The sequence below is a fragment of the Gorilla gorilla genome, chromosome 15 (assembly GCF_029281585.2).
Source record: "Gorilla gorilla gorilla isolate KB3781 chromosome 15, NHGRI_mGorGor1-v2.1_pri, whole genome shotgun sequence".
Lineage (NCBI taxonomy): Eukaryota > Metazoa > Chordata > Mammalia > Primates > Hominidae > Gorilla > Gorilla gorilla.
In genome coordinates, this window is record NC_073239.2 from 107113926 (window position 1) to 107126792 (window position 12867).

At 43.8% G+C, this 12867-nt stretch overlaps 1 protein-coding gene across 1 annotated transcript in view; it reads left to right on the forward strand.

The window, feature by feature from the left end:
• The window catches only part of KCNK13 (potassium two pore domain channel subfamily K member 13), a 123903-nt gene that overhangs the window by 109052 nt on the left and 1984 nt on the right, over positions 1–12867 (forward strand). The window lies entirely within an intron of this gene.

A 12867-nucleotide genomic window follows, 5' to 3' on the forward strand; every position in this document is an offset into this window, starting at 1 on the left:
CTGACCCAGTTCCCCGCTTGACTTTTCCCTTTGGCTAAATGAGTCTGGGGTCCCAAAATTTAATTTCTTTTCACATAATCTCCTGGTAAATACCAGTTCACTTGCCTAATCATGTCACCAATCCCTACAGCTCATTTCCAGCTAGGTGAGAGAGGAGACAGACCTGCTGAGCCCCTCCTTGGGGAGGCTCTTCTCTGTAGGGTGAGACTGTGCTAAGCAACAGATTTATTCTGCACACAGGAGCCCCAAGGCACATGGGTAGACTATGAAGGAAAAATCACAGAGGCCAGAGAAGGCCAGTTTCACATCCCATTGTTCCTTCTTGGTAATTTTCCAGTGGTGTTTGTGACGAAGGAACGATGTCAAAGGAGAGGTATCCTTACCTTGATTTTCATAATTCATAAAGACTGCTTTTTTGATTTGTATAAAGCAGATTATGATTGTGGACCCTGAACATTTGAGACATGTCTAAGTTAATTTGGAAAGTTTATTTTGCCAAGGTTGAAGACACGTGCCTGTGATGCAGCCTCAGGAAGTCCTGACGGCGTGTGCCTAAGGTGGCTGGGGCACAGCTTGGTTTTATAAATTTTAGGGAGACATGAGACATCAATTAATAAGTGTCTGGAAAAGTGGGACAACTTAAGCAAAGGCAGGAAGAATGGAAGTGGGGAGGGAGCTTCCAGGTCACAGGTAGGTGAGAGACAAATGGTTACATTCTTTTGAGTTTCTGATTAGCCTTTCCAAAGGGAAGCAATCAGATATGCATCTATCTCAGTGAGCAGAGGGGCGACTTTGAATAGAATGAGAGGCAGGTTTGCCCTGAGCAGTTCCCAGCTTGACTTTTCCCTTTAGCTTAGTGATTTGGGGGCCCCAAGATTTATTTTCCTTTCACATGATAAACACAAACATGGAGCAATGTGAAATTTCACAGAGACAAAACTAAGTTCTGTCTACTGGCATCATTCTGTCTTGCAGAACTCAGTGGGCAGTGTTCTTGATGGGAAAAAATTGACTTTATAAAGTTATAGAAGGGGCCAGTTGTGGTGGCTCACACGTGTAATCCCACGGCTTTGGGAGGATTAGGCGGGCAGATCACCTGAGGTCAGGAATTCCAGACCTGCCTGGTCAATATGTTGGAACCCCGTCTCTACTAAAAATACAAAAATTAGCCGGCTGTGGTGGCAGGTGCCTGTAATCCCAGCTACATGGGAGGTTGAGGCAGGAGAATTGCTTGAACCTGGGAGGTGGAGGTTGCAGTGAGCCAAGATAGTACCTCTGCACTCTATCCCGGGTGACGGAGCTAGACTCTATATCCAAAAAAAAAAAAAACGTTATAGAAGGGCTTGGAAAAGGATTTTGAGTCACCAGCTTGTACCCTTGCCTTAGATTTATAGGTGTACAGGAGTTCCTCGAGGGCGAGGTGACCGAAATTGTTAATTTCCTACAGAACATGTAAGCCTTTGGTGCACAACTATAGCTTTCGATTATAGGATCCAAACCCTGGCTTGTCAAATTTAAATCCTGATACAGTGTTAACATGAGCATGTTCTGGTGTTACTGTATTGTCTGAGTGGTAACTTAACCATAAAACACTTCAGTGTAAAGTGTTACACTGATGTTATTGTATTGTTCTGGTGTTATTATATGAGTGGTCACTTACCATAAAACACTTCAGCATAGAGTGTTATAAGTGTGTGGGTTTGCATAAGTTCACTTCAATTTATACCTGAGAGGCAGTTGGCCATGCAAGTGTCTATTTTGGAATCCATTCTAAAGAGGTTACTATTAAGCACGATCAACATTGTCATCAGAATCTGCACCACAGAGTGAATTGGCTAGGGTAAAAAAAAAGCTAGAAATAATTTTCAGTCAGAGAAATGAGTGTTGTGAAAGATAAAAGGCTGGCCAAGCAGATTGTGTGAAACCCACTGCCCTTGCATGAATGAGGCAGTAAATTCACCCAGCAAACCTGCCCCCTTCCAAGCCTCACTCAAGGCCTAGAGCTTCAATGTTTCTATGTCACCTAGAAATCAATAATAAACAAGAGAAATGGCCAAAATAAGTGAGCAGGTGCTAAAGAGAATATCCAAATTACCGTGAAACCTATGAAAAGATGTTCAACTTGATTAGACATGAAGGAAATGTGAATGAAAACCACTATGTATCCACCAGAATAGTTACAATGAATATCAGTGAGAATGTGAAGAATATACTAGGTGTGGTGGCTCATGCCTGTAGTCCCAGCTACTTGGGAGGCTGAGGCAGTAGGATCACCTGAGCCCAGGAGTTTGAGGCTGCAGTGAGCTATGATTGCACCACTGCACTCCAGCCTGCGTGATGGAGTGAGACCCCACCTCTAAAAATTCAAAAAGAATAAGAAGAATATGAACTGAAGCTCAAACTTTGATGAGGGGAGGGTAACTTTGTACATCCACTTTGCTGAACATATTCATATCATGTGAGTCATCAATTGCATTCATAAGTGTATGTATCCAAGAGAAATATGTACATATGGTCACCAAAATGTTATCGAACTGAACTGGGGTCCACTTGCCAGGTGCAGTAAGGCCAGATATCCACACCAGGGTTTGAAATGCGGAGAAAGGAGGGTGTTTGTTTGCAGGGCACTAAACAAGGAAAATCAGGCAGCCCAGGCTTAAGACCCAAACTTCCCAATGGCTTGCAAGCAAGGGAAAATTTCAGGAAAGTAGAGGTTACAAGCAGAATTGTAAGTCAATACATGAAGATTATACATTGGTTTGGCCTAAAAGGGCAGGATATCTTGAAGCAGGGGCTTACAGATCATAGGTAGTGTATTAGTCCGTTTTCACACTGCTATAAAGAAACACCTGAGACTGGATAATTTATAAAGAAAAGAGGTTTAATTGACTCACAGTTCTGCATGGCTGAGAAGGCGTCAGGAAACTTACAATCACGGCAGAAGGGGAAGCAGGCACATCTTACATGGCAGCAGGCAAGAGAAAGTGCAAAGAGGGAAGAGTCCCTTATAAAACTGTCAGATCTCGGCCAGGCGCAGTGGCTCATGCCTGTAATCCCAGCACTTTGGGAGGCCAAGGTGGGCGGATCATGAGATCAGGAGATGCAGACCATCCTGGCTAACATGGTGAAACCCTGTCTCTACTAAAAAAATACAAAAAAAATTAGCCGGGCGTGGTGGTGGGCACCTGTAGTCCCAGCTACTCAGGAGGCTGAGGCAGGAGAATGGCGTGAACCTGGGAGGTGGAGCTTGCAGTGAGCCGAGATCGCGCCACTGCACTCCAGCCTGGGCAACAAGAGCTAGACTCTGTCTGAAAGACAATAAAAAATAAATAAATAAATAAAACCATCAGATCTCATGAGAACTCCCTCACTATCATGAGAACAGCATGGAGGAAACTGCCTCCATGATCCAATCACCTCCCACCAGGTCCCTCCTTTGACATGTGGGGATTATAATATGAGGTGACATTTGGGTGGGGACTCAGAGCCAAACCATATCACGTAGATTCAAAGATTTTCCGATTTGCAATTACTTAAGGAAAGGAAGCTTTATTTAAAAACTGGGAGTCAGGCCGGGCATGGTGGCTCACACCTGTAATCCCAACAATTTGGGATGCCAAGGCTGGCAGATAGTGCTTGAGCCCAGAAGTTTGAGACCAGTCTGGGCAACATAGTGAGACTTCATCTCTACAAAAAATCCAAAAATTGGTTTTGTTTGGTATTGTAAACCAGTAGTCCCAGCTACGTAGGAGGCTGAGGCAAGAGGATTGCTTGAGCCTAGGAGGTTGAGGCTGCAGTGAGCCATGATCACACCATTGCACCCCAGCGTGGGTGACAGAGCAAGACTCTGTTTCAAAAAAATAAAATAAATAAATAAATAATAAATAAAATAAAATAAAAACTTAGGGTCAGCAGAGAAGAATGTTAGCTCTGGCTAATGGGCATAACCTCCTCCAGGATGCTCAGGAAGAACTTTAGAACAAAGGATAGCACTCAGAGTTCAGTCCTCAGCTCCCCCTTATCTGAGATGTACATGACAGTGGATCCATTTGGTGGGGGACCAGGTTTCTGAAAAACAACTCGGAGACATATATTAAGATGTTATCTTTAGTTTCTATAGGGAACCAAAAACCTTGTGACTTTAGCTTCCTTAGCTATTGTTTTAAGCTACTACTCCCTTCTTGGTCATCAAGTTGCTCATTTACTTCTCAGGGGTACCTAGGTACCTGGAATTTCCCCTGAAGGAACTCAAGATTTTCCTTTATTTCCATGCTTGTGGGTTTGGGAGTGGACCAGCAGGCTCCTAAGAGGGGTCCCTACTTCATCTCAAAAAGACATGTACAAAAAAGTTTGTGGAAACATTATTCTTATAGCCCAATTTGGGAAGCAGCCAAATATTTATCAACAGTAGAATGCTCTCTTCCTCCTACCCCTGCCCTCAATTGGAGGCTGTTCCTTAAAAATCAAACAGGTTCAACAGCCTGCTTGATTTACAAGTTGAACCTCCATTAAATTCCACATCCCTTGCAGGCCTCCTCTTGAAGCCTCTTTAAGTCCCTCACACCTAATTTTCAATGGAAAATGGAGCAGGGAGCTGAAGAAGAGGAGGAAAATAGAGGGAAACAGGTGCCTGTTGAAAACACTGAAAGTCCCAGACAGAAGATATTTCATTATCCATCGCTATGTGGCAAACCTCCCCAAATGAGTGGTTTGACCAACCATGGATGTTTCTCACAATTCTGTGAATTTCCTGGGCTCAGCTGGCAGTTCTTTGGCTCAACTCAGTGTCAACTGCTGACTCTTGTGACTGCATCCAGCTGTAGCCTTGGCTGGGCTTTACTCAGTACCTGGCACTAGGAATCCAGTCATCTAGGAATGGCTGGGCCTGTCTCTCCAGCTGAGTGGTCACCCTTCTTACGTGGTGTCTAGGGGATCCAGAGAGAGGAAGCTGAAGTTCCTAAGCTTCTGACAGCCTAAGCCTGGAACTAGTACAGCATCGCTCCCACCATATTCTGCTGGTCAGAGCAAGTCTCAGGGTCATCCAAGGTTCAAGGAGAGAGGAAATAGGCTTCATCTCTTAATGGGAAAAACAGCAAGTGCTTACAAGGATGGGAGCAATTTGTTTGAAATCATCTTTGGAAACTATGTACCACAAGCAACAAGAGGAGAGGAGAGAAGTCTGCATTGCAGACATGGGATCTGAATTTAGCCAAGCCTCCATAACCTGTGAAGATTGCCTGGCTTATTGAAGCTTCAGTTTCCCCACCGGTAACTTGAAAAGCTTGGACTAGAATGTCATGAAGTCTGTCCAGCTTTGAGAGTTGTGGTTTCATAATCCACATAAATACAATGGGCCCAGTGAGGACCCGGGGCCTCCTGCTGATCTTCTAAGTCTTCCATCATTGAACGCACTTCCCATCCCCCACCTCACCCCTCAAGAATAATCCACAGGAGTCTGTTCTTGCCTCCTTTCTTCATCCCAGTTGACATTGGAGGGGCTTTTTACCAAAAAAAAAAGGTCTGCCAATTCTTTTGTAGTTTCATCCCACATGAGAAGGCTTAAACAGTTAGCATCAAAAAGATTGTGGGAAAGTATATGCAAGTCAAGCTTTGGTTCCTCAGACTATTGAGAAGAATGAATCAAGAGGTATGCTGCAGGTGTCTGCGCAGGTGTTTGACTGCAACTTGAGAAAACCTGCTGAGAAACATATTTTTCTCAGTTTAAAAATAATGAAAGAGGCCTGGCTCAGTGGCTCATGCCTGTAGTCCCAGCACTTTGGGAGGCCGAGGCAGGTGGATCACGAGGTCAAGAGATCAAGACCATCCTGGCCAACATGGTGAAACCCTGTCTCTACTAAAAATACAAAAATTAGCTCGGCATGGTGGCATGCGCCTGTAGTCCCAGCTACTTGGGAGGATGAGGCAGAAGAATCACTTGAACCGAGGAGGCGGAGGTTGCAGTGAGCCAAGATCACACCACTGCACTCCAGCCTGGCAACAGAGCGAGACTCCATCTCAAAAAATAAAATAAAATAAACACAAGAATTAACCAGGTGTGGTGATGCAACCTGTAATCCCAGCTACTTGGGAGGCTGAGGCAGGAGAATCACCTGAACCTGGGAGGTGGAGGTTGCCATGAGCTGAGATCACGCAACTGCACTCCAGCCTGAGTAGCACAGTGAGGTCCTATCTCAAAAAAAAGAAAAGCAGTAATGAAAGAGGCTGGTCTGAAGGTAGTGAGTTATTTCAATTGATTGTTCACAGTTACAGATAGCACTCTTTGTTCTACTCCTTCCCCCATTCTCACTACTGCACTTGGCTAGTCTTTAAAAAAAAAGTAATGAAAGATAAAACATTAGAAAATAATTAAATCATTTGTGTTTTCATCACCTTGAAATAACCTGATTGAAAATTTCGTGGTTTTTTTCCGCCCCTTTTCTATGTATGTCCGTGGCAGACATTGTCAGTTCTGAGGTCCATCTCTTCCCCCAAGGGAATCTGATGAATCCTGACCAGAGGAATCTTTCCTCTTATAGATAATTGGTTTTCAGAGTAGGCATGTAACTTGGGCTGGTCAGTGGTATATAATGGCAATTTTGCGAAAGGATTTCTGGAAAGGATACACAAAGTAGGAAACCATTTTTCTGACTCTGGACACTGGTGTGTGAGGGAGTGGTTCCTGTAACTCTTGGTATGAAGGGAGCCAGCTGACATGGTGATGGGGCCAGAGCTGGGAAGGAGTCGGTCTTGATTCATGCATCATATTCTAAAGCCACCATATTAACCATCCCTGGAGCTGCCCTCTCTCTCAATTTCATGTTCTAGGAGCTAGCCCCTGCATGTTTAAGCCACCTCTATTTATGATTTGCTGTTCCTGGCAGCCAAAAGCATTTTAATTGCTGCAGTATATAGCTACATAAATATATTTTACAAAGTTTATTCCTTCATCCAACAAATATTTAGTGAGGATGCCCCATATGTCAGGCGTGACTCATGCTGCAGACACACTGCAGACACACAAAGTTGCTCTGCTTTTTTCCACTTAACATTGTCACCAGTCATTGAGAACTCTTTAGATATACAATTTTAATGGCTACTTGATTTAGACATTTCCCCATTATCTGATATTTAGGTTGCTGAGGATTTTCATCATTAAAAGTAAAGACATGGTGAACATCCATGTGCATAATTGGTCACATTAGTCATAATTTGGGAGACATATTCCTAAAAGCAAAAAAAAAAAAAAGGATACCCTGATGTGATTATTATTATTATTATTATTATTTTTTTTTTGAGATGGAGTTTTGCTCTTGTTGCCCAGGCTAGAGTGCAATGGCGCAATCTCATTTCACCGCAAACTCCACTTCCCGGGTTCAAGTGATTCTCCTGCCTCAGCCTCCGGAGTAGCTGGGATTACAGGCATGCGCCACCACCCTGGCTAATTTTGTATTTTTAGTAGAGGAGGGGTTTCTTCATGTTGGTCAGGCTGGTCTTGAACTCCCGACCTCAGGTGATCCACCCGCCTCAGCCTCCCAAAGTGCTGGGATTACAGGCATGAGCCACCGCACCCGGCCTGATGTGATTATTATGCATTGTATGCCTGTCTCAAAGTATCTCATGATACACCTACTCTGTACCCATAAAAATGAAAAATAAAAATAAATATATAAATAAAAACAGAAAAAAAGTGTCTGACACATATTCCCAAATTGCTTTCCAGACAGTTTATACCAATTTTTATGTCCTCGTGTAGCATTTGAGAGTTGCCTCTGCACATAAGAACACTCTTGAAATACACAATGCTTTTTTCTACCCTCAAGTATTTCTAGAAAAAAAAAACCTGATTAAAGTCTACAGGACACAACAAATCAAGGGCATACAAAATGAGAGGGGAGATTGTTAATGAATGAAAGAGGCTGAAGAGCTCTGCTAAATGTGGGTGCAGCCTGTTGGATCTTGATTCATACAAATCATCCGTAAAAAGATGATTTTGAGAAACCTGAATATGGACTGGGTATTATTTGATATTAAGGAATTAGTATTAATGTCATTAGGTATGGTAATGGCACAGTGGTTATGTTTGAAAAATAAAGGCCTTGGCAGTTAAAGATATGTCTTTATTAATCAAAGAAATGGTGTGTTATCTGGGATTAACTTTACAATACACCAGCAAATAAAGGGGATGGGTTGGGGTGGGATGGGAGAAGCATGGTTGACAGAATGTTGATAATTTGGAAAATAGGAGTTTATTATACTTTCTGCTCTGCCTTTGTGCCTGTTTGAAAAATATCATAATACAAAGCTTTTACTTTTTTGTTTTACCTTAATTGAATTTTGAAAAAAAAAACGTAGTTGACAGCATATACATAAAAGGCTGGGAGACTATGGGCCTGCTCTTCATGGGCTGAGTGAAGTGTTCTGTGGGGGTGGACTGGGACCTTGGCAGTCCCTGGTAGCTTTATTCCTAGCCCCAAGGACAGAAGAGAGCCTGGGATTGGTCCCAGAATCTGCCCCAGAAATTACAAGCACATTAACAGAGGTCTGAAATGATTTAAGGGAACTAGACTAAATCAGCTGTGAGTTTCACTGGCCTCCAAGCCAACCTCATTCGCCGTTGGTTCTCGATCCACTCATCAGCTCCCAGACTCAGGGGCTGAACACCAATCAGATAACTTCAGGCTTGAAGCACAGGGAATATATTACGTATTGAAAAGTACCACCTGTGACTGTCAGTTTCATTTGTATGCCTACAAAATATGGGGAGACTGAAATGCATGGGGCATAACAGGCTTTTAAACTGATGTAATTATATCATTTGTTGGAAGAGACATATATACATTCAGAAATATGTTTTATATGTTTTGGTACATGAAAATTTTAAGGTTTTAGCTTGTGATGCCAGCCAAACCCTGCCCCCCTTCTCCGGTTTTGGTACCAGGTTTGGCAGCCACTGCAGTCTGGATGTCTGTATAAAGCATTGAACTATGGACACTTGGCTAATTTCCTCCCCTCCATTCTGCTCATGGCTTGTACCTTGACAGTGATGACAGTGAGCTATACTCAGCCTAGTCAGGTGGAAAAAAGCACAGGCCTGGGAGACAAGACGATCTAGGTTCTGATTCTGGTTTTATGACTTTAGGCAAACCACTCAGCTTCTGTAGTCTTTTTCTCATTTGTCAAATGTAACTAGTAGACTAATAATACCCAGCTCCCCAGTGTGGGTGTGAGGAGTTGCTGACAAGCACACAGGCTGGCAGAGGAAAGCCTTTGATAATAATCCCTGAGCCCTTTTCCTCTACCAAAAAACGACCCTGAGGGTTATTATTCACCATCTGAGCCATCTTCAACTCTCAGCATTATGGGGCTCAAAAAAGGGGAGGGTTTCTATGGAAAAGCCTGCGTTATTAGCTTACTTCCACACTTTTCAGCGCTGAGAGTAGTAAAACCGCCTCTCACACCTCCAACTGCAGACATGAGGAAGCTGTCTCCCTTTGCTTCCATAAATACCATCATTTGTACCATTTTCTGTTATTTTTGCTGATAGGAGAGATGGCAGTCATCCATCAAACAGTAGATAACCAAAAGTCATGATTATCCCTCCTTTAACAAAATTGAGTATGTTAAAACCAAAAAAATAAGATAGAATCTAGAAATGTTAAATCTCTGGAACATGTCACTAGAAACCTCATTCACTGGAAAAATCAGCTCATCAAGTGTATCTGCTGGCATCAGCACTTCACTGTGCCTATGTCACTCATCCCAAAGTGAGGCTGCATTTGGGCCCCTAAACCCAGATAACTCCATGGTGCTTCCGTGTTGGCCTTTGACTCACTGTGGCTTGATTTTTTCTTTTTTTTTTCAGACAGGGTCTCACTCTGTCACCAGGCTGGAGTGCGGTGGCGCAATCTCGGCTCACTACAACCTCCACCTCCTGGGTTCAAGTGATTCTCCTGCCACAGCCTCCCAAGTAGCTGGGACTACAGGCACATGCCACCACGCCCAGCTAATTTTTGTATTTTTAGTGGAGACAGGGTTTCACCAGGTTGGCCAGGATAGTCTTGATCTCCTGACCTCATGATCCACCCACCTTGGCCTCCCAAACTGCTGGGATTACAGGCATGAGCCACCATGCCCAGCCCACTGTGGCTTGTTTTGTAGATAGTTTGTCTCAGCTTTGGATGCTGGGGTCAAGGACTATGTCTGTGTCATCTTCTTTGGCCATCTTAGTCCACATGGGCTGCTATAACAAAATACTGAAGAGTGGGAGGTTTATCCACAATAGAGGTTTATTTTTCATGATTCTGGAGACTGGGAAGTCCAAGATCAAGGCATGAGCAGGTTGAGTATCTTGCGAGAGCCCTGCTTCCTCATACATGGCACCTTCTTGTGTCCTCCCATGGAGGAAGGAATGGATGAATCACCTCTTTTATAAGAGCACTAATCCCATTCATGAGAGCACCACACTCACAACACACTCACCTCCCCCAAAGACACCACCTCCTAATACCATCACCTTATGGGTGATGGATCTCAACATATGAATTTGGGGGGCACATAAACACTCAGACCACAGCAGTGGCCCAGACATGTAGTGAGGGCCTTGAACTTAACAGGTGCTCAGTAAATTACTGCTATCACTTTGGCTGGGAGCAAATCCCTAGCAACTCCTGTTGCTCAGCTTTCTGAGAGTAGAATGACTAAATCACCTCTAAAACAGGTAAGGACTACCTGAGAATGTTCTTTTCTAATTGTCTGAAAGGACCCTCCCCCAGCCCACACATCTCTCTTCATGTTTCTGAACCTTCCCTATTTTCATTGACTTCATCCGGCTTCTAGGATAAATGGCCCAGACAAATGTTTCCCCCTTTTTCTGCCTGTTTGCTGCATTCAGTTCCCTGTGTTTAGTAACTACAGCAGCAATACTCTCTGGTCTTGCAGCTTTGGGGTCTACATTGAGCCTCCACTGCCAAGAATTGCTGAGGGACTTTGATTTTGAAGAGTTCCCAGAGAAGAGATGATGGTCTGATTTTCTGTCTAGCATGAAGGGCCCTAAGTAATTCTCAATGGAACTATTCCCTGTCCCTCGATCCTCCCTTCCCAAATCATCCTGGCAATTCCATTCCATCCCATCTAGCTCAAAAGCTATAGTTGGTATCTTCCTCTAGTTTCCTGACTACATGCTGTTAATTTCTTACCCAAATGCAGCTCCTTGTGTGCTGAGAAAGGAAAATTGTATTTAGTTCTGAATGGTAATAGAGTATGCACACCTGGATGTTTGGGAAAGGTGGCCCCTTGGCTTGACTTGAGCAGACCAGCAGGTCATAAGCCCAAAAGCCCACACATTTCAAGGTCTGGTCTGAACACTTCCAGGGTGCACTGGGAGGCAGCCGTTGACCGAGCTGTAGCAACAAGGAACTATATCAGCTTGGTGACAAGTGGGGTATTATCAGAAGGGAGGATCATGAGAGAGCTCTTGTGATCCAAACGATGGGACCCAACTTAGAAATTTGAACTTGAAAATAAGGAAAAACTGGGCTGGGTATGGTGGCTTATGCCCGTAATCCCAGTGCTTTGGGAGGCTGAGGTGGGTGGATCACTTAAGACCAGAAGTTCGAGGCCAGCCCAGGCAACAAGACAAGACCCTCATCTCTACAAAAACTTAAAAATTAGCCAGGCATGGTGTGCACAGCTGCAGTCCCAGCTACTTGGGAGGCTGAGGCAGGAGGATCACCTGAACCTGGTAGTTTTAGGCTGCAGTGAGGTGTGATCGCACCACAGCACTCCAGCCTGTGGGACAGAGAGCAAGATCCCATCTCTTTAAAAAAAAAAAAAGAGAGAGAGAGAGAGGTTTGATGGTTTGATTTTAATAAGAAACTGACTCAGGGAGGCATGCTCAGTATTCTTTTTATTTTTTAATGGTGTTTGTAGTCAGAGTGACTCTGATGCCAACCCCTCCACCCATCAGCCTTCTCATGTTTACTGAATCATTTGCTTGGAAAGAACCCTCATCCCTCTGATGAGAGTGGGCTGACCCTCATTGCCCTTTCATGAGAAATCCTGAGTGTATCACTGCTCTCTTTTCTATTTCTGTTTTTCTTAGTAACATCCATTGTTCTACAATATGCATTCTTAGCGGTATGCCTGTGTGCACAGGTAGAAAGGTCAGGAGGGTGGAAATGTGAACAGTTAGAGGCAAAGGCAAAATGGACGTTTTATAGTTTATCAACGTATAGCATCCAATACTTCTGTTATTATTCCAAAAGCATGAAGTGTGTGTTTGAAGAATTTTGTTTAAAAGATGGGTAGATCTTGAGCAAATTTCTCATCTCTATGTATGCTAGAAATGCCCATAATCCCAGTGCTTTCGGAGGCTGCTGTTTCTCTGCCTGGAACATCCCGACTTCTCCATCCCACCACCACCACACACATACACCCTTCTTGCCTGCCTAACTCCTCTTTAGCTTTCGGGTCTCCCTGCTTCATCTTTTCTAAGCCCCACTTCTTAGATGGGTTCCCCTCTTAGGAGTTCCCATAGAATCCTGTACTCCCTCTAGCACCACACTTACCACACAATATCATCATCATCTTACTGGACTAGGGCTCCATGAGGGCAGGGACCAGAACTGTCTTTTCCACACTTCTATCCCCAGGTCAATAAGTGTTTGCAGAATAAATGAATTCTGATGAGTCTGTATAAGCCTTTTCTTTGTATGAGCCTTTGCTTCTCTCTCTAAACATGATCTGTTGAGTATGGTTGTTTAGGTTGTGGACTGTACAAGGATATCTAGCAGAGAAGGGAAAGGAGGCTGAAATCCAGCCCACATTCTTGTCACCAAGCCATTTTTTGCTGGCTGTGTCCACCATGAG